Genomic DNA, 21,810 nt, shown 5'->3' with positions numbered 1-21,810 from the left:
ATATTTTGTGAAATACTGTACTTGTAGGAAGAAAGTCATACTTCCAAGTTATCATAGGAAATGAAAATCTAAGGCTTCTAGATAATTGATGAGCTAGGTAATAGGGGTCAAAGTATTTTTTAGCTGGAGTCATCAATCTTCCACCTCACACCACATGAAACCACAGTTAACAGTCACAGACTGGACACTGATGGACTCATATTCTGAGCACAGTATGATAGTTTCATTTAATATCTATTACCACTAAGAAGCAGATAGATAAGAAGACACTAGTGGGCATAATTTTACCTTCTGAATCCCCCAGGCACTGGAAAGTCCTATCATTTTCTATTAATTGCAAAATTAACAACCTCCAGGAGCATCCTTACTACTGCTCACCCTACAACCCAAGGCAGAAAGAATGCTAAAGCAGTATATGTTGTTGAATTGACCACATTAGCAGCTTCTTTTACAGAGGAGGAAAAACAGGCATGTAAAAGTTAAATTGAGGGAAATGAAGGAATTAAATGTAACATTGTTTGTAATCAAGATACATGCCACCATTTTCCCAACTAGGAGAGAACTAGTTTCAGATTAAGTTGGAGATGTGAGAGATCACAGAGAAGCCTACTTCTCCCAGATACACTCCATCAAAAATCATGAAAAGACTACTATAATGAAGAATGATAAAGAAGGTGAAAGAGAAACTAATTTTTTGGGGGGGGAACCTAACCAGAAAATTGCCCTAGAAAATTCAGAATATCTGGCTTTTATACTATAGCTATATCATTAACCATCTTGATGCTCTTGAGAAATACATTCTTAGCTATTACAAAGCGAGAGCTGGAAAGGGCCTTAGAAATCATCTAGCCCCAGCCTCTTATTTTGCAGATGAAGAAACTGAAGTCTGGAGAAGGTAAGTTTGACTTCCCCCATGATCACATAGTTGATAGCACAAACAGAACTTGAGTTACAAAATCTAGTGAGCTAGAGGATCTCTAGAATCCTTCCTTCCTTCCTTCCTTCCTTCCTTCCTTCCTTCCTTCCTTCCTTCCTTCCTTCCTTCCTTCCTTCCTTCCTTCCTTCCTTCCTTCCTTCCTTCCTTCCTTCCTTCCTTCCTTCCTTCCTTCCTTCCTTCCTTCCTTCCTTCCTTCCTTCCTTCCTCCCTCTCTTCCTTCCTAAAAAAAAATTATCTTCCATCTTAGAACCAATACTATGGCAGAAAAGCAGTAAGGGCCAAGTAATGGACTGGCCCAGGGTCACACAGCTAGGGAATTTCTGAGGTCAGATATGATCCTACAAGAGAGAAAAGATAAAAGGAAGGGTACGGGAATGGGGTGCAGAGAAAGAATAAATATGTCACTTAGGAAAAATTTGGGAAACATATTATCAGTAGGAACAGAAAGTGAAAACCCAAGAATCTCTTGGTACCCAAGAATAGCCTGGTACAGTAAGTTTGCTTATCAAAGTAGGTGATTTTTCAATCTATTGCTAGGACCTGAATTTCAAGGAAAAAGCTATGAATATAGTGAGACGCTGGGGATCCCAATCCTACCCTGCTCCAAAATTTGGGCAAGAAGAGGGGAAAAAAATACAGTAGGGATGGGTTGGTATTATCAAAAACTGGCCTCTGCTTACCTATGAGAAATGCTGAGGTCCTCGCTGACCTGATTCCTGCTATGCTCTGCTGGGATCCAATTAGACCTGGGTAGAGGTGTGGTTAGGAGAGTAAACAATGACAATTCCTCTTTGTGTTCCTCTGAGGTAGAAGGACTGTCAGCCAGGTATGCTGCTTTTCCATATGCCGCTCCAGCCTTCTTACAAGGGAAGGGTTAGAAGGCAGCACTTTCAGTTGAAGAGTTATTTCTTGGGCCTGCCAATGCCTCGGGATTCTGACACACACAGTTTCATGTGTATATGCAGGAGTGTGTGTAGGGGTGTATATACGCGTGCGTGTGTGCGTGCGCGTGTGTGCATGTGTGTGTGCGCGTATGTTTGTGTGTGTGTATGCTTATGTGTGCAGGCAAAGATGAAGGAGAAGCTTCGCAGGCAACCAGCTTCTGAGGCTGCACATACAGATGGAAGGATGTAGATGGCATCACAGTAACCACATTAGAATGTCTGTGAGTGTCTATGAGGTCACTAGAACTTAGACTTTTTTTTTCAGCCTTTAATCTTAGTTCTTCTGTATCTTGACAGGAATATGTGAGATATAACTATATAGGGATTTCTTAAGATTGCGGAATAACACCTATTCTTAATTATCCATGCTGACAAAAATGAACAGACTCTGATAAATACAGAAGGGAAAATGAGAAAAAAAAGTCACTTATTTTGGTTTCTGAGATCATATGGGAATGGAGTTGGAGTGTGGTGTTCTGGAGCTTCCTTTCCAATTTACTAGCTATGTAATCCTGGGCAAGTTACTCAACCTGTTTCTTTATCTATAAAAATGACCTTTATGGATCTTACTTGCTCTAAATCTATGCGTCTATGACCAAAAAAAAAAAAGGTAATTATGATGTGAAGACCTGCTGGGAAAGGGCTCCATGTATCCACCTGGAGTCTGATTGCTTTCCTTTGTGGGCTGATGGAAAAGTTCCCTCTGACCTAATCTCTCTGTCTCTCTCTGTCTCTGTCTCTCTCTGTCTCTGTTTCTCTCTCTGTCTCTGTCTCTCCCTCTGTCTCTCTCTTTGTGTCTCTGTGTCTCTCTGTGTCTCTCTCTCTCTCTCAATCCTTACTTCTGTTTTAGAGTCAATACTAAGTATCAGTTCCAAGAAAGAGGAGCGGTAAGGGCTAGACAAGGGGAGAGGGGGCAGTTAAGTGACACAGCTAGGAAATGTATAAGGCCAGATTTAAACACAGGAACTCTCATCTCTGGGTCTGGTTCTATCTACTGAGACACCTAGCTACTCCTCATCTCAAATTCTAAAGCTTTAAGAAGATAAACCTTTTGGCAGACAAGGAACTGCTGTTCCTTTTTGTCTTTTTTCTTCTAGGACTCGGTGTACGGTTTTTGTTTTGTTTTTTAAATTTAAAAAATCCCACTTTCTGTCTTAGGATCAATACTAAGTGTTGGTTTCAAGGCAAAAGAGTGGTAAAGACTAGGCAATGGGTTAATTAACTTGACCAGGGTCACAGAGCTGAGAAGTGTCTGAAGCCACATTTGAATCCAGGGCCTTCTTTCTCTCTAGGATTGGTTCTCAATCCACCAAGCCACCTAGCTACTCCTTTTAATAGTATGATCTTACACATGGTAGATCCTTAATAGGGACTTGAATGAATTGCTGAACTAAAGAGTCTCTCCACCTATATAAAAGGAATGAAGGTGATGGAGATATCAATAAAATATTTAAACAGAATAAGCCCTGCCAAGATTTGGATATAGAGTTGGATACTGACCTATCAATATATATATATGATGCTGAAATGGATAGAACACTGGGCCCAGTAAGATCCTGTTTGCCTCAGTTTCCTAATCTGTAGAATGAGCTGGAGAAGGAAATGACAAACCATTCCAGTATTTCTACCAAGAAAATCTCAAATGGGATCACAAGGAGTCAGATATGAAAAATAACTAAGCAACAACAAAAATCAGTACATGCTATCTTGAAGAGTCATTGCAAATAAACAACAGTCTGGAATAAAATGAAAAAAGTTTGCACTAGATTCTCTTTAGGATACTTGGTAGCTCCTGTAAAAACTCATCTTTAGGATACCTGTTTTCTCCTAGATGGTTGCAAATCATGGCTCGCTGAAAATTAAAAAAAAATTGATCCAAAGGGCAGTAGAAAAACATGCCATGCACATAGTAGGACAATGTATGTTACTATCAATGATCTTTGTGATAGCAGAGAAAGCATGGACTAGACCTGTGATCTCATTGGTATAAGGAACTCTCCCTCCCAATGAAGGCAGGCCTCTTTCTCTGCAGCTTATAATCTTTTGTTGTTGTTCGTCATTTCAATCATGTCTGACTCTTTGTGACTCCATCTGAAGTTTTCTTGGCAAAGGTACTGCCGTAGTTTGCCATTTCCTTCTCTAATCCATTTCACAAATGAAGAATGAAGACAAATGGTTAAGCAACTTGCCTAGGGTCACACGGCTAGTAAGATTTGAACTCATGAAAATGAGTCTTCCTGATTCCAAGTCCCATACCCCATCCGCAGCACTTCTTAGCTGACCGACCATCTTCTGACCTTAGAGTTGTCTAAAGTACCAAGGAGTTAAGCAGTTTGCCCAGAGTCACATAGCCAATATGTGTGTCAGAGGCAGATGCTGAACTCGAGTCTTCCTGATCTCGAAGCCAGTTCTCAATATCACAGAGATAGCATAAAGAATATTAGAGATAGATATGACTGAAAAAGGAGGTGGGTTGGCTAAGTAGTAGGAGAGAGAGAGAGAGAGAGATACCAAAGAAAAGATGGACATTAAATATGAAAAGAACAAAAGAAAGGCCTCCAGTATCCAAGAAGAGGTATTATAGAAGCAAAGACAAGAACCACAGATGACCAGAGGAGGCTGTTGTGATATGAATGGCAGAAGGGCTAGCCTAGGAGGGATATCACACAACTTTTTAATTATTGAAGGGAAGGAGGGCAATGTCAGAGAGAAGCACGATTCACCTTATAAGCCACCTGTCTCTTAGGAGTCGGCAGCTGATGGATTCTTGAACAGAGAGACTATATTTTTACATTAATGAGGCTCTACCAATAGTAATGGGATACATACATACGTATGGAAGCAACTAACTGTTAGGAGGTACTACAAGATGATAAATATAGAGATGGAAGGGGCCTGAGAGCCCATTTAAGTCCATCTCCCTCATCTTACAGATGAAGAAACTGAGGCTTGGAGAGATAGTCCAGTGACTTGTCCATGATCACACAGCAGAGGCAGAGGGTTGGAAGCCAGGTCTTCCTGACTCCCAAATCTAGCATCCTCTATATTCTATATAGCATTTATGATGCCCTGAGGATGGGGGGAGATTTCCACTGGGGTTCCAGCATCCTCAAACGCCCTGCTATAATATTTGGTTGTTCAGCTGTTTCCGTCATGTCTACTCTTTATCATACCTTTTGAGACTTTCTTGGGAGAGATATTGGAGTGGTTTGCTATTTCCTTCTCCAGCTCATTTTGCAGATGAAGAAATGGAGGCAAACAGGGTTAAGTGACTTGCCCAGGGTCACAAGCTAGTAAATATTTGAGGACAGATTTGCCATTTCCTTCTCTAGCTCATTTTGCAGACAAGGAAACTGAGGCAAATGGCATTTAGCTTTCTGATTACAGGCTTGGCACTCTACCTGCCTTCCTGCTATGATTACTGACATTCTGTAAAAGTGAAATCTGTAATGTGAATCCTATTTGACTGGCTTATATCAAATAAAGAACATTCCTAAAGATCAAGACTAAAATGCATCACCTGTGTTTAGTGATCTCAGCTGCAGTAACAGTTTTGGCCAGCAGATAAGTCATTACTATCAGAGGAGAGGATTTTGATCTGTTCACTGATTGACTAATCTCAGTCACCCTGATAATGTTTCTTTTCAAAGGGGCTAGAGGAGAGTAATGGAGTAAAGAGAAGGAGATACAGGTGGCAGTACTGGTAAACAGTCCATAGAGAAACGTGCCCCATCCTGGTCACTACCTGACAACTCCCATGAAAACCCCGGCTGCGATTGGAGGAGCCGGGCACTGCAGGGAACTATATTTAGCCTGGCAGGCTGGACCCAGGGCAGGGCCAAGAGAGCACAGGGGTCTAGGCGGCCAGGACTGACTTCATCTTGTTCCTCGTTCCTGGGCCTGGCTTCCTGAACCAGGTATCCACAACCTGAACCTGCCCTCCAAGTAAGCCAGTCCAGGGTCAATGGTTAATGACTCCGGGAAAAGAGGAAGAGAGCCAGGAAACTGTAGGTGCCACAAGAGACTGTCTCTTCTCTCTTCTTGCTGCTCGATTTGCAGTTTGGCCCCAGGGGGTTAGTTCCAAAGTCTGTGGCTCACTCTGTCTTTTGGTTCTGACCCGAGTGTTCCCCTAGGGCTGGGCTAGTGACTTGTCTTGACCTGGTTTGGACTTTCTGGTTTGGTTTTCCACCTTTGACTTTTCTTATCTTGGAGTGTGACTCTCAATTTCAGACTTTTTCCTGGATGCTACCCAATTTCTTTCTTTTTTAAAACTCTTGCTTTCAATCTTAGGAACAACTCTAAGACAGAAAGGCAAGGGCTAGGCAAATAGGATTAAGTGACTTGCCCAGGGTCACACAGTTAGCAAATGTCTGAAGCCACATTTGAACCCAGGTCTTCCCAACTCCAGGCCTTGTGTTCTATCTTCTGAACCACCTAGCTGCCCTCCTACCCAATTTCTATCTTTTTTTTCCCCTAAAGGACCCTCAGGAAGGACCTGAAGTAATCTGAAACTGTCTTAACTCCGAGTTTCCATTTACTAAATGTGATCCAGAAGTACTTCTAAAAAAACACATCATATGCTCTTACACCAGGAGGAGAAATTAATATGGACACTGTTGATGTTCAGACAACTTGAACTTTCAAAAAAAACTAAATAAACCAAAAAAAACCATGAGAGGCAACATGGGATAATAGTATTAGCTATATTATATATAGATCTCTCTCTCTCTCTCTCTCTCTCTCTCTCTCTCTCTCTCTCTCTATATATATATATATATATATATATATATACATATATACACATACACACATAAGCATGCATATATAACATATATATATATATATATAAATAATTAACTATATTATATAGTTTACTACCTAAGTGACCTTAGGAAAAACCCAACCCCTCAATCTCAGTTTCCTTATCTGTAAAATGGGATAACAGCATCTACCTCAAAGGCAAATTGAAGATCTAATGTGCTTTGTATTATATAAATAGTAGTTGGTGGTAGTAGTACTGGTGGTAGTAGTAGTAGTTGTAATAAAAGAAGAACACTGGACTCAGTGATTTCTAAGAACACAGGCATGGGCTCTCAGAGCTCACCTACTACTCTGAGATGGCTGATAAATGGTTATCTTGACTCTTTTTGAAGACTGCTCATGATATGCTAATAATAATATATTTAATATATATTTCATTTCTGAAATCCAACCAAATATGTGGATTTAAGAAATGCATATGTATATAAATTATACATACATATATAAGATATACATATTTTTATACAGACACACTAGGTATAACATTCTCTTAATCTACCAGCTCAGGAACCCCTCACAAAAAGGAAATGAGGCCACTATATCATGATTGATGACTTCAAGTTAATTTTTTTTTCTTGTTTAAACTCTCACTTACTGCCTTAGAATCAGTACTACTAAGTGTCAGTTCCAAGGCAGAAGAATGATAAGGGCTAGACAATTGGGGTTAAGGGACTTGCCCAGTCACACAGCTAGGAAATGTCTGAGGCCACATTTGAACCTAGGACCTCCCTTCTCCTGGCTCTCTATCTACTGAGCCACCTAGCTGTCCCCATGTTAACTCTTAAGGCCATACCTTCCATCCAAAAGTGCTCTCAAACTATCCTTTTTCAGTTTGAGTATTCTCTGAATCTGTGAGCTCAAAACAGTAACAACAAAAATTTTAAAATACTATGTAAATACAAATATCCACATTGAATTAGACCAATATGGATCCACTATCAACTTCAAGATTCCATTTAGCAATTCAAACATTTATTGAGCATGTATTATTTGTAAAGTTCTCTGCATTTAGAAAATGTGAGTCATTTAACTAATCCCCCTTGTTTTATTTTATTATTTTTTTCCACAACAAATCACTCCAGGGAGGCAGCTATATAACTGCTTTCTTAACAACCTCCTTTGATAACATATGATTCTTACAATTCAAATATTCTTTCTCATGTCTATCCTTTCTCTGAAGAAAACTGTAATCAGAACCCTTTCCTCCTTTTTAGGATATATAACCATACGGAAAACTTCTTATTAGTGATATAATGATTTATTGTGGATGATAATGTTTTCTATCAATTACCAATTGATATAAAATTTTTATCAATTATATTTTTTATAAATTTTATGTCAATTATCAAATACAATAAGCCCATGAGGTGGAGAATACAAATATTATAATCCTCATTTGATAGAAGAGGAAAACTGAGGAAATCTTTTACAAAAGAAGTGAAGGAACTTGAAATAGGGTATCAGAGATGGACACAATCTTAAAGATTGTCTAAGTGACTTAGATTCCTATCTAATATAATAATAATAAAACATAATAATAGTAGTTCCTTTACTGATGAGAAAACTGAGGCAAAGCAACTTCCCCAAAGTCAAATGCTAATATGTGCTTGTGTCAAAACTCAAAACCTAGAACTTCTCAGTTGAAATCCAGGGCTCTTTCCACTCCATCCAATGGTGAATAGATGCCCACTAAAGAGAGAACATAGCTATACAACATTGTGGCCTAAAACATTGTCAGAAGGACAAAGAGGGGTCTCTTTCCTTTTTTTCTCCAACAATACTAGAAATAGGCTGCTTTGCAGAGTGCATGGGAGACACTCATCTGTGCTTTGATGGCACTGAAGCAAGCAAAATGTCGGCTTGGGGAGAGCAGAGGGAGCAATCCGGTGGCAAACTGGTCTCTCATGCTTGAAGTTTTCACTCTGGCCTCATTTACCCCATGATCTCACCAACTGAGCGAATTGTCTTTTTATAAATCTCTGCCTCTAAAGGAGGACTCCTTTTGGCTTCCCCATTTCCTACTCACATATCTACATCTCAACACATACAGGGACAGTGAGAAGAAAGGACCTTTAACATCTTCCACATAAAAAAAATTTCAGCCTGGAAAGTATCCTGGACAAGAATCTCCTCATTCTACAAAGAGGAAAGGGAGGTCCCTAGTTATTAAGTGATTTCCAGGGGGCTAAAACAAAAGCACTTAATTCCTTAATATCTGCTTTTCTCTGTGGTTCCCTTTTATTCCATATGCCTTGTTCATCATGATGCATGATCATGAATGTGCACTCAATCTACAAATCTCCCACATGTAGATCTCCTCATTATTCATTAGCAACTTAATGATCATTATGAAGGACCCATAGTGTTCTCGGCAGAACATGGAACGTGAAGTCTGCTTATTTCTGCGTGTCTATCAGGAGAGAAACATTCAGGTCTTTTTCAATAAGACCCTGGGAATTTAACCTCTGACTTCTTCTGTTTCCTTTTCTATAACATGGGAATAATAACAGCACCTACATCAGGACTGGTCTGAGGGCTAAAGGAGTTAACATATGCCAAGCAAACCTTAAATGCTAGTTATTATTACTAGTATTTTATTGGATGGGGAGGTGTTTGAATCACTGAATGTGGAGTTTTTCTGAACTCCCCACAAAGCCCTGAGCACAGCAGGAAGTGAGAAAAGTGAGAATGGGAGGAAAGGTTGTGATAGCTGGACAGCTCCTAGTTCAGTGTCTTGGGAAGACTGTTAGGATGGTGGACAGTGAGGTGTCTAGCTGGGTGGAGGGATGGAGCAAACTCTACCAGTGATAGCTTTTGTGGCAGTAGTAGGTTTGGGCTCAAGAGACAGAGAGGCAGATTGGAGCCCCTGGAAGTTCTCAGGCAGGAAAGAAATATGATTTTTAAAAAATGGGGAAACTGACTAGAGTAGCACTGCAAGGGAATCAGCCTGGGTGGGGTTGGGGGTGGGGTGGTTAGGAGAGTTGCTAAGAGGCTTTGGGGGTAGAGAAGAGAGGTGTGAAGAAACTAGATTAGGGGTCCCCAAACTGCGGCCCCTGAGGCCATTTATCCCTCCCCCACACTTCCAGAAGGGGCACCTCTTTTATTGGCAGTGAGAGGAGCACTGTATGTGGCCGTAAAGCATGGCATCATCGCTCACGTACAGAACTACTTCAGTTGCATAATCCTTTGCATGGCGCCTTGTTCTGAGAGTAACTGAAGGAGAACGAGGTACCATGCAAAGGATTATGTGGCTCCACAATGGAAGACGTCAGCATGGTGAGCAAAGATCTGGGGGAGGGGATTCCCCACTGTGTATACTGCTGCCTGGTATAGTGGTGGCAGTGATGGGTCTGTGCAAGGTGTGACAGGCCCATCACAGCCAGCGTTGCAGCCTCCGCTATCCCAGGCAGCTTATAGAGATTTGTTCATAGTTTTTTTTGTTTTGTTTTTTTTTAATAGTCCGGCCCTTCAATATAGTCTGAGGGACAGTGAACTGGCCCCCTGTGTAAAAAGTTTGGGTAGCCCCGAACTAGAGCCTGGACCTGGACAAAGACTGGGGGCAAAAAATAAAAAGAAAGGAAGCGATGGGTCCAATAGTTACTGCAGAAGCAAAATTAGCAGGCTATCTGATGGTTTAGTTAGATTGTTGCCATTTAATCATTTTTAGGGGTGTCCAACCCAATTTGGGGTTTTCTTGTTAAAGAAGTGGCTTGTCATTTCCATTTCCAGCTCATTTTACAGATGAGGCAATTGAGGCAAACAGGAAGAAGTGACTTGCCTAGGATTACACAGCTAGGAAGTGTTTGAGGTCAGAGTTGCCCTTAGGAAGATGAGTCTTCCTGACTTCAGGTCTGGCTCTCAATCCACTGTGCCACCTAATTGCCTGATGGGTTAGACAGACAGACAGACAAAACAGAGAGAGAAAGGTCCATATATACCACTGTGACAGAAAAACAGATGTTCTGAGCATATGGCAAATCAAATGAGTTTGCAAGCCTGCAGTTCTGTGCCAATGTCCTTTATAGTAACAGTAAACAGCTTCTATCTGTACAGGGCTTTATAATTTACACTTTGTATCTATTCCCTCATTGGAACCTCAAAAACAACTCTGCAAATTATGTTGCAGAATAGTCCTGACCACTGATTGAATTTCTGCAGGGAAACTTCTTCCACAGTGGTGATTTGGTTACCTATAATATATAGGGTTAGAGTTGTCTGGAGGATTAGTGATTTGCCCAAGATTACACAACCAGTCCTCATCAGAGGCAAGATTTGAATCCAGGTCAACAGTGGAGGAAAGAGTTGGCTCCTAGCTACCACTGTCTTGGACTTGGGCCACCACGAGGGCTGCATGAAGAGAGAAAGAACAGATTCTCCAGATTCTGACGAGGTGTCAGCTGACCTGGCACATTTGGTTCACATGCCTCTCACTTTTTGTTCAATCATTTCAGTGGTACGCAACTCTTCATGACCCCGTTTAGAGTTTTCCTGGACACTGGAGTAGTTTGCCATTTCTTTCTTCAGCGTATTTTACAGATGAGGAAACCGAGGCAAGCAGGGTTGGGAATTGCCTAGGGTCACCCAGCTTGTTAGAGTCTGAGGCCAGATTTGAACCTGTGAAGATAAATCTTCCTGATTCCAGGCCTGGCACTCTACCTCCTGTGCCACCTAGATGCCCTGTGACTCTCACTAGTTACTTTTCAATGTACTCATTAGTACTTACAAGTTTATACTTGTTCTTTTCAGGAAGGTAGTGCATAGTTGTGGGAGAATGTGCTCCAGGATTTTGCTAGTGACAGTTTTTATACAGTAAAATGCTAAGAGCTAATTGTGTCAATTGGCTAACTGATAATTGAAAGCATCCTGTGAGAGGCTCATGAGAAAGCCGGCTACAGGAAACTCAAAGCATTCACCCCCTTGGGGACCTGCAGCCCAGCAGCAATGCTACAAATAGAATGGAATATTGTTGTGCCATAAGAAATGATGAAAGGGATGGATTCTGGGAAACTTGCACTGACTGTCTGAACTGATAGAGTAAAGTGAGTAAAACCCAAAAAACAAACAAACAAATTTAACAGTGACTATAATAATGTAAAGAAAAACAACTTCTTTGAAGTTCTAAAAATTCTGATCAATGCAGTCATGATTCCAAAAGACTACAGGATCACAGAATCATAGGTGTAAGAGTTAGAAAGTCATTAAGTCCAACTCTCTCATTTCACAGATGAGGAAACTGAGGACAGTGATATTAAGTAGCTTGATCAGGATTTCAGGATTTGAACTCAGATCTCCCTGACTCCAGATCCTGTGTTCTATTTTTCACTATGCCACTTCTCTGACTAATGATGAAGTTTGCTTTCCACTTCTTGGCAGAGAAATGATGGACAAGAGGTACAGAATAAGACATACATTTTCCAAATGTGAACAATGTATTGCTTGGCTATTATTTATTATTTGTCCCAAGGGAAGATTTTATTCTTTTGGGAGAGAGAGAGGATTGTGATGCAAAAAGACAGAAAAGATCATTAGAGAATCATTTAAAAATATACAAAAAAGAGTAGAAAGAAGTTCAGAAGATGAGACAGAAAAGTGGGGGTAGGGCAGTATGTATGTGCATGTGTAGCTACTATGTTAAATTTGATATATAATTTTTTTACTATTCTTTAAATTTTTTTTCTTTATTTTATTCCAGTAACAAATCTATACATAAGTTTTCCAAGATTACATGATTCTTTCTCCTCTTGTTGTCTTTCTCCCCTCTTCCTTCCCCTTTCCTATAGTTGGCAAGTAATTCCACTGAGTTTGAAATGTATTTGATATATACTTTTTAAAAATAAGCTGTATAAAGGGTGTCCCAAAAGTCTTGGTGAAATTTTAAACTTTAATAGCTTAAAAAATATTACTAGGAGCAGATAGGTAGCACAATGGACAGAGAACCAGGCCTAGAGTAAGGAGATCCTGGGTTCAATTCTGACTTTAGACACTTCCTAGTTGTGTGACCCTGGACAAGTCACTTAACCCCCATTACCTAGCTCCTGCTTGCTCTTCTATATTAGAGTTGTGATTAGAACAGAAAATAAGGGTTAAAAAAAAGCATTTCTTCAGTTATGTCAAGGATATTGGCATTTTCACATGTGTTGCTTAGAATGACTATCTTAAAAAGTCATTTTTTCTTCCTTACAATCACGTGGCCTTAGACATTGAGATTCTGTGGCTGTGGTGATGTGGTGCTGAGTGGCCCTCCTCATTTCTAGCAGTCACATCTGCAACTGGGGCTGCTTCCTTAAGAGAAAAAATGGAATCCAGGCTCCCTGCTGTTTCAGAATCTTGAAGCACAGGGGGAAACTGATTAAATCCCAGTCCTTTCCTTTTGAGTTACTACTGGCCTCCTGCTCTAATCCAATGAGGGGATTTTTTTCAGCAGGATTAACACTAATATTTGAACCATTTTGTCCTTAATCACTTCTGAATACTTCTGGGAGAAAAGAAAAAAAAAACCTCTTGGTTTAGTTGTCATGTTGTGATGGTTATACATTATACATTTACTTAAAAGAAAAAATTTCGGTAATCTTTGACTTGCTGACTTTGTTAGTTTTAAAGCAAACAAGTCTCTGGCAGTTAGAGACCTTCTCCTTTCCTGGCTGTGGAGGGCACCCAATGAATGACAAAAATTCTGGTGGATCTTTTAAAAAAAACTTCAATTTGTCAATTTGATAAATTGTTTACTTGTTTACTATATTAGGTGGTGAAAGTATAGGGGTTCTTAACCTTTTTTTGTGGCATGGACCCTGTTTGCAAACTGGTGAAACTAATAGACTCAATAAGGTTTGTTTGCTTGCTTGCTTTTAAAACCCTTACTTTCTATCTTAGTAATAACTCTAAGACAAAAGGGCAAGGGCTAGACAAAAAGGGTTAAGTGACTTGCCCAGGGTCACAAGCTAAGGAACTGTTTGAGATTACATTTGTGACCCTGGGCAAGTCACTTAACTTCCATTACTCAGCCCTTTCTGCTCTTCTGCCTTGAAGGCAATATTAGTTCTAAGATGGAAAGTAAGAGTTTAAAAAAAAAGAAGAAAAACTGAGGGTTGGAAGTATCAACATGGAAATCTAGAAGTCCCCAGTTTATTTAGTTGGGAGGTATAAACCCCAGGTTTTGACCTTGTCACAGGAGAGGTTTCCCCCCTGAGGGAAGGTCCCATTTCACCGGACAATAGACATCCACTTCAGCTTTGGCGCAGTAGGTAGCACATCTGGAAAGCTGAAGGTCCCTAGTTCCATCCTCAGTAAGGAGGGTGTGATATATTGGGAAAGGCTTCTGGAGACAAAAGAGCTATTTGACTTGGATGTCTATTGTCTGGTGAAGTAGGACCTTCACTCAGGGGGAAACCTCTCCTGTGACAAGGTCAAAACCTGGCGTTTCTACCCTTAAACTAAGTAAACTGGGGAGCTCTATATTTCCATGTTGACAGAAGGTTAAATGCTTTGCCAGAGCCAGTAAATTTCAAAGGCATCTCTTGACTCCAAATCTAGTCCTCTTTTCTCTGTAAGCAGACAGGGAAGTTGTGGGTGAGGCACCTTTGTTCCTGTAATTATTTCCCATTTCATCTCTCTGTCTTTTTTTTTTTCTTTTAACTAATCCTTGCCTTCTGTATTAATGTTAATTCTAAGGCAGAAGAATGGCAAGAGCTAGGCAATCAGGGTTAGCTTGCCCAGGTCATATAGCTAGGAAGTGTCTAAGGCCAGATTTAAATTCAAGGTCCTTCTCACTCCAGGTCTGGTGCTCTATCCACTGTTGCCCTTCTCTCCCTGATTTTTTCTTTTCCTTTTCCCTGAAACTAACTGGAGTTGTAAAAACCAAGGCCTACATGTGTAAAATAAAGAGAAATACTGACAACCATCTGGAATTAATGTAAAGAACTCCAAAGGATCTATTTCATCATCACTTCAGTTTATCTGAGTAGATGTTTTCCCTGAAGCAGAAGTTGGCTGAAATCATCTCTAAGAAGACTTCAAACCAGGGCTACACCATCCATCCCTGCTTTATAAGACACCGCCCCCCTCTCTCCCATAACAAGTTAGGCTTAAATATTCACCAAAATCCTTGGGAACTAAAAGAAAGCTGTGCTGCTAGAGTTTATAAATGTAGACCTGTCATGAAGCCTAAATTTGGCTTAGCTGTCACACATGCCATATGAAATGGTCGGCTTGTTTTAGAGTCTTACTTCCATCTTAAAATACTTTCTCCAAAGTCTCATGATGTAGGATCCATTCACAGCAGCCAGAGGATCAGAGGCTCTTTTCCAGTTAATCTGGTGGCTTTTTTGGGGACCATCTTTAATCAGAATAAATGAGTACAATGGTTTTTGGTTCTGACTTACAGAAGAGCATTATAAATTGGGGAGAGGGGAATGGCAAGCAGTCTGAATTGCTGAAAAGTTTGAATGAAAAGAAATGTAATGAGATTCTTTTCAACCAAATACAATGCTTGCTTTAATGAATGATAATCTTTAATGATAAGATTCCTTTAACATGACCTCATTGGTTACTTTATTTATATATTTAAAAAACCCTTACCTTCCATCTTGGCATCAATTCTAAGACAGAAGAGCAGCAGGAGCTAGGCAATGTGGGTGCAAGGTCACACAGGTAGGAAGTGTCTGAGATTGGATTTGAACCCAGGTCTTTCCATATCCAGTCCTGATGCTCTTTCTACCATGCTACTTACTAACCACCTGGTTTGTTTGTTTATTTATTTATTTTTAAAAATTTACCTTCCATCTTAGAATTAATACTAAGTATTAGTTCCAAAGCAGAAGAGCAGTAAAGGTTAGGTAATTGGGGCAAATGACTTTCCCAGGGTCATATAGTTAGGAAGTGTCTGAAGCCATATTTGAACCTAGGTCCTTCAGACTCCAGGCCTGGTGCTCCATCCACTACCTAGCTGTTCAAGTTTACTTATTTTTAATTTAATAGCATCCATTTTCTAAACAAGGTACTAATAAAATCAAAAGTTTAAACAAAAAATCTATTATACAAAATATATATTGAAAGCATACTACATGATGAATATTATAAGAGAGGGTTAAAGGAAAAGCCAGGAGAAATAATCCCTTTCCTCAAATAGTTTATAATGTAGTTGGAAAAACTCACATGACAACAATGAAGCGTTTCTTGCAGGACTCTAGGGCTGTAAGGGATATATGAAGTCCTCCATTTCAACCTGTACCTAAACAAAAATCCCTTCTCTGTTATATCACCAAAACCTCACAAAAAGATGTCCAAGTGTTACTCATTATTACCACTGAAGGCAGCTCATTCTACTCTTAGACAATTCCAATGATCAGGAAGTCTTTTATTATATTAAGTCTAAATTTTCTTCTCCAGGACAATCAACCATTACTCCTAGTTTTGCTCTCTATGTCTGGGCAGAAAAAGTCTAATCCCTTTTCCAAACAATAGTCTTTCAAATACTAGAAGATAGCTATCATGGTCCCCATAAGTCTTCTTCATCACCTTCCACTGATTTTCATACAGTGATTATTCATTTATTCAAATGAATACACTTCATTATCATGGTTACCCTAACCCTGGATATTTTCCAGCTTATAAATGTCCTAAAATCAGCACTCAGAACCAAACATAATACCCCAGATGTGGTCTGACATGAAGAAATATGAGACATTTCCCTTGTCCTAGATACCATGCCTCTCTTAATTATTAAATATTGCATTAGTGTCTATAAGGCAAAAGGAGTGGGAATAAGAGAGAAATTGTCATGGGTTGAGGCAATTAGAGATCTTCATAGAAGGACTGAGACTGGGCTTTGGAGGTCTGAGGTAATTTTAAAAGATAGGGAAAATTTATTCCAGGCTAGAAGAATAGGATGAGTAATGAGACAGGAGGAAATGGTCAGTCCATTTTAGATGGGAATTGTTAAGGATCTAAGAGTATAAGGTTAGAGGGAGAAGAGTATGGTCAATCTACCAAGACCCTTTAAAATAAAGTAGAAGAGTATGAACTTTATGCAATAGGAAGAAACTACAGGCTCTTAAATAGGGAAATAACCTGATAAAAGTTGTCTTTTACAAAGATTGATCTGGCAGTATTGTGTAAACTAGATTAAAAATAATGTAAAATTATGGAAGGCTATTTTATTTATTATTATTATTATTTTTAAATTTTATTTTTAAATATTTTTCCATGGTTACATGATTCATGTTGTCTCCCTCCCCTCTTCTGGAGCTGACAAGCAATTCCACTGGGTTATGCGTGTATTATCACTTGATATATGGAAGGCCATTTTAAAAAATGCTGCAATAATACAAATTGCCAGAATTCTAGAAGCATCACTGTGGTGCTGGCACTTAAATGTTTAAATGATTGAAAGAAGGCTGGGTTTAGGGTTAGCTGTGAAATTTGTTCCCATTATGAATTTGTATACCAGATCATGTCTTCATTGTGCAAAGGTAAATTTTAGCCCAGTGCAGACTGAAATATCAGAGTCTCCAAATCCATAAGATTCAAAGACACAAGTTAACACCTCATTACATCATTAAATAGTCATCAGAATATCAAATTACAGGAAATCAACTCAATGCTTTAATGGAATAACTCATAGCAAATCCATTTAAGTAAGTCACATGCAAAATGTGGGGACAAGAGGAAAAATTGCATCTGGAAAGAATGTGAATTCTTCACCAGTCCCCAGCTTAATGATGGCAAGAAACAGGAGATGGTATAAAAAAGCTAAAAGGCTCTTAGAAAACCACATCTGAGTTTCAAATTCTGGGTCCTGAAACAGATTGCACTCTTCCCCAAGAGAAGTCTGCAGAATCACCAGCAGGCCACTCCCATGAGTAGGAGGTCCTTAGGAAAAAGACTTGAGAGCCAAGCTAATTCAGCCCAGAGCCAAGGGACTGATAAAAAGTTGGTTGCTCTCCTGCAGGCATTCAGGCCCCATGAGAGTGCCTGGGAATACATACCTGACCTTGGGTATCAGTCAGGCTTACCCCAATGAAGGCAAGGTGGGTGGGTCACATGATAGGGTGGTAGGTCACCTGACAGACAGGGTGGTGTGGTGAAATGACCTGGAACCCACCCCTAACATTTATTAATTGCAACACTTCAAGCCAAGTCATTATCTACCAGTATCTTTCTTTAGAAAATGGGGATAAAAACACTTATGTTACCTACCTCCAGGGCATTTTGAGGGGAGTACTTTGCAAGCTTTGAGTTGTTTTAGAAATGTAAGCTACAATTATTATTATTTTCTGTCAAGCTTACTTGGATTTAGGCAAGGCATGGAATCAGTATAGTAAGTTATAGGCTGCATGATAGAAATCAGGAGGCTGGGGCTCTACTAACAACTTTGGCATTACATTTATATAATGGGGCAGGCAGCTAGGAGGCTCAGTAGATTGAGAGCCAGGCCCAGAGTGGGAGGTCCTGGGTTCAAGTCTGACTTTAGATGCTTCCTATGTGACCCAGGGGCAAGACATTTAACCCCTATTGACTAGCTCTTACTGCTCTTCTGTCTTGGAACTATACATAGTGTTGATTCTAAGACAGAAGGTAAGAGTTTTAAAACAAAACAAACCTTGTATGGCCATGGACAAGTTATCCTGTCCCTGGGTCTCAGTTTCCTCATTCATGAAATGAGGATAGTGGACTGTCCCTAAAAAATGGTTAGGTCATTTTTGGCAGCTATCAGCTGTTGGGATTTAATTGTATCATAGATTCTTCTGTCATTGGTAGCATGATCTAATATAGGGTAGATTTATTAGTTAACAATCAATCATATGGTGAAAGCAGGTAGGTGGTGAAGTGGATAGAGCTTCAAGGCCAGGAGTTAGAAAGACCCAAGTTTAAATCTGGCCTCAGACGTTACTACATGTATGACTATGGGCAAGACATTGAATCTTGTTTGCCTCAGTTTCCTCACCTGTAAAATGAGCTGGAGAAGGAGATGGCAAACCACTCCAGAATCTTTGCCAAGAAAACCCCAAATGGAGTCACAGAGAGTCAGACATTCCTGAAAACAACTGAATAATAAATCCATATGGTGATTTAAGGTTTGCAAAGTGCTTTATAAATATTATCTCACTGAATCCTCACAATAACCTCGTAAGGGGGGTTGTTATTATTATTATCCCATTTCATAAATGATCTAGAGCATAGATTTAGAGTGCAGAAAGTCACCTAGTCCAACCCCCTTATTCTGCAGATGAGGAAACTGAGGCCAAAGAGTGATTCATTCATGGTCATACAAGTAGTGACAGAACCAGGATTTAAACCCAGGTCTCCTAACTCCAAATCGAATACTACTTCTATTATACAGGGCTTCTTTCCTGAGAATTGTCTGATGAAACACAAATAAGACTGAATCCTGTGTTCTAGATCCAAGGAACAACTAGCAACTAACAAGCACCTGCCTCATATAGGGTATACTGTACTAGGACATGAATCCTCTCTTCTCTTCCCAGATCTGTAGCTTGTAATCCAGTGCTGACTGTCATCACGTATCCAGTATCTGAGACAGGGCTGGAACCCAGGCAATGCTAACTCCAGGACCAGCCAATTACTTATTATACCACATTAGCCCTCAGGCGTGATTAGGTGTCTATTCCATGCTGTCTCTTGTGTGCAATTGTCATCTGCCTCTTATACCAATCTTTCTTTCAGGTGTGATTATTATCCCATTTTATAGAAGAGGAAACAAAGTTTCTGACCTGTAAGAGGATTTGTACAGTAAAAAACCAAAGCAGGATTTGAACAAAGGTCTTCCTAATTCTAATTCCACCAAAAACTTTGAGTGCGTCCCCCAATATGGACTCAAAAAGATGAGTCTTCCTGACTCCAGACACTCCACCACCTAGCTGCCCTAATCAAGAAGTGGAAAAGTAGATATAACAAGATGCCCAAGGATTCCAAGTCCCTTGCTCAATTATAGGTTCAGGACTTAGAAACTTCTGTCAAAATCTATGTTTTGCAATGGATTGTATTCCAAAACTTTATTTGAAAATCAGTGGAAAATTGTTCTGAAATTAGATTGCATTTTCCTAAGGAAGTTTTATATATGTAGTTATGTAGGATTTATATATGTAGCTATGTAGGATTTCTGGCCAGGCTACAGAGAATCACATGTAGGTGAACTATGATGACAATAATAATACTATTATTACTAGACGACCCCACCCATGTATAATAATGTTTACATGGAACAGCATTCAGTGCCAAGAGTGCCCCCCAATTTTCCCTATCCCTGTTCCCTGCCCCAACAAGGACTTCCCCACCCCTATCTCTGCTTAGGACAGGCAATATGAAGAGACATCATCTTCAAGTCACTGGTCATGATACAGGAAGAACTTAAAATATACTTGGGGGCAATTATATCCACTTGAGGTGCTTTGGCAACATGTGAATTAAGAGGTAGATAAGATAGTAAGCAGGCTGAACACATTTGTGCAGAGTGAATTTGGAGAAGCCCCTTCAGTCAATGGATGATGTAATCTGATGCGAAGGGGCAATTATGTCAATTTATTTAAACAACAACAAAAATCAAACCTGCTAATATATACCTCCTCTTATGGTCCAAAGCAACTAAATCTTAAGAAATTGAACACATGTGTTTTCTTCTTGTAATTTGTCTGAAATAATGTGTTTCTTTTGTCCTTGTCAGAAGAGGCATGCTTAATAGAAGTCATTTAAAAACCACACCCTTTCAGCCTCCAGTATGTGCTGATAGCTATTTCAGAACTAGGAGAAATGCACAGTTGCAAAATATTTGTCAGTAACCCAGTTAGGAGCACATACAGTAAAATGATGCGTCCTGCTACTATGAGAATGGTCTGATGGTAAATTAAAAATAAGTTTAATGGAGGCATGAAACTTACTTGATATGAAAATGAATTGTGAACTGCATAAGTGAGCTTCTAGATGAAGAGGTAGATTAAAGGGGTAGGTAAAGGGATCTAGGAAAGGTGGGAAAGCAATTCAGGAGGGATGGGCAAGAAAGATGATAGATATGACTATGAAAGCTTTTAAACCTTCAATAAGACTTTTAGGACACTCTGTATAAGCAGCATTTAAAGATACAAAACAAAATCCCAGGATTATAAACAATTGTGGTTCCTTGACAAAACCTTTTCTAAACTATCTTTTAAAATGGAAGATTTTTAAAAGAATTTATTCCTACCATAGAGGTTATTTAGCTAAAAAAAATTAACATTTGGAAATTATATGGAACCACTAATTTGAATGTCACTCACAGCCAACTCTGGAAATGGACACCTATAATAGGGCAGCAGCTTTCTCCAGGGAGTACAGTGTGACATTAGAAAGGAGAAAACAAGAAGGGAAGCCTGGCTAATAAAAGTAATGGCTCTTTGCAAAAAAAAGTACAGGATTGAAGAAACTAGGGAGACAACTGAGTATTAGTCCAGTGGTCTGAGTAACTTCCATTTTTCTTTTCTAGTTTTTCTAGAGATGGGGAGAAAAAGAAATACTCTAATATTCCTGGAAATTTCACCCAATTGCTTGGCATCCTAAAACCATGTGGAGGTCTTTTGACCCTTTTAAGTAGCCACAAGACAGATGTTTCAGCCTAATATATATTGCAGGCTTGCCTTAAAGACTAAACAAGACCCTGATTATTCTATTATCCATTACATGTGGTGAAAGTGAAAAACATATTCAGTCATTTGAAGCCCAAAGCTCAAAATTACATAGTAATCTTCTTGTAATTAGGAATATAATCTAGTCCATTATGAACCCCTCAGCAAAGTTCTCAGTTTCAATGAGTCATAAAGTAGGTTTAAACAATTTAATCACATTAAAAAAATCACCCAAATTATTCTTCTATGGACAGCCATTCTGATCTTTGCCAGTCAATACACACACACTTGGAGAGATATTTCAAAATGGAGTAGTATTTTAACAGCTCAGCCCATGCTTTGATTCAGGATTTGGTAAACTAAAAGCATTAGACCCTTCTATCCCTTCTATTCTTCAAATCAACAGAAGCTGAGAACATTTCCATTAAATAATAATAGCCTATCATAACTACAGAAATCCATCTTCACAGGGATAACATATCTGGCTGGTATCACC

General features: G+C 39.5%; 1 protein-coding gene across 14 annotated transcripts in view; it reads right to left on the bottom strand.

The window, feature by feature from the left end:
• The window catches only part of MAPT (microtubule associated protein tau), a 160,974-nt gene that overhangs the window by 135,314 nt on the left and 3,850 nt on the right, over nucleotides 1–21,810 (bottom strand). For 2 of the 14 annotated variants that reach the window (XM_056817013.1, XM_056817018.1), the window contains exon 1: nucleotides 1,618–6,414. The exons of the other annotated variants lie outside the window; for them this stretch is intronic. The gene's annotated coding sequence lies outside the window, so the exon portion shown is untranslated. Of the gene's footprint in view, nucleotides 1–1,617; nucleotides 6,415–21,810 lie in introns of those variants that run through there. 14 annotated transcript variants of the gene reach the window in all.

Source organism: Monodelphis domestica, chromosome 2 (assembly GCF_027887165.1).
Source record: "Monodelphis domestica isolate mMonDom1 chromosome 2, mMonDom1.pri, whole genome shotgun sequence".
NCBI lineage: Eukaryota > Metazoa > Chordata > Mammalia > Didelphimorphia > Didelphidae > Monodelphis > Monodelphis domestica.
This window is presented reverse-complemented; position numbering and strand designations above follow the sequence as displayed.